Below are 245 nucleotides of genomic sequence, written 5' to 3'. Positions count from 1 at the left end.
GAATTGAAGGATTTTTGATTGGGGGAGTTCCAAGAAAAAGGAAGATTTTTGGCAAACCTTCTCTTCTTTCTTTATTTTTCCCTTATATCACGATAAAAATGAAATTATCTCTAAAAACGAAATGTTTGGTATGCTTAATATCTTAAGTTTAATCTCTATCTGTCTTAATTCGGCCCTTCATTCGAGTAGCTTTTTATTCGCCAAATTGCCCGAGACTTATGCCTTTTTGAATCCAATCGTAGATG

This window comes from Aristolochia californica, unplaced genomic scaffold (assembly GCF_029961685.1).
Source record: "Aristolochia californica isolate CCGP_79_NKW_82.1479 unplaced genomic scaffold, dmAriCali1.0.hap1 SCAF_423, whole genome shotgun sequence".
In the NCBI taxonomy this organism is placed as follows: Eukaryota; Viridiplantae; Streptophyta; class Magnoliopsida; order Piperales; family Aristolochiaceae; genus Aristolochia; species Aristolochia californica.
This window is presented reverse-complemented; position numbering follows the sequence as displayed.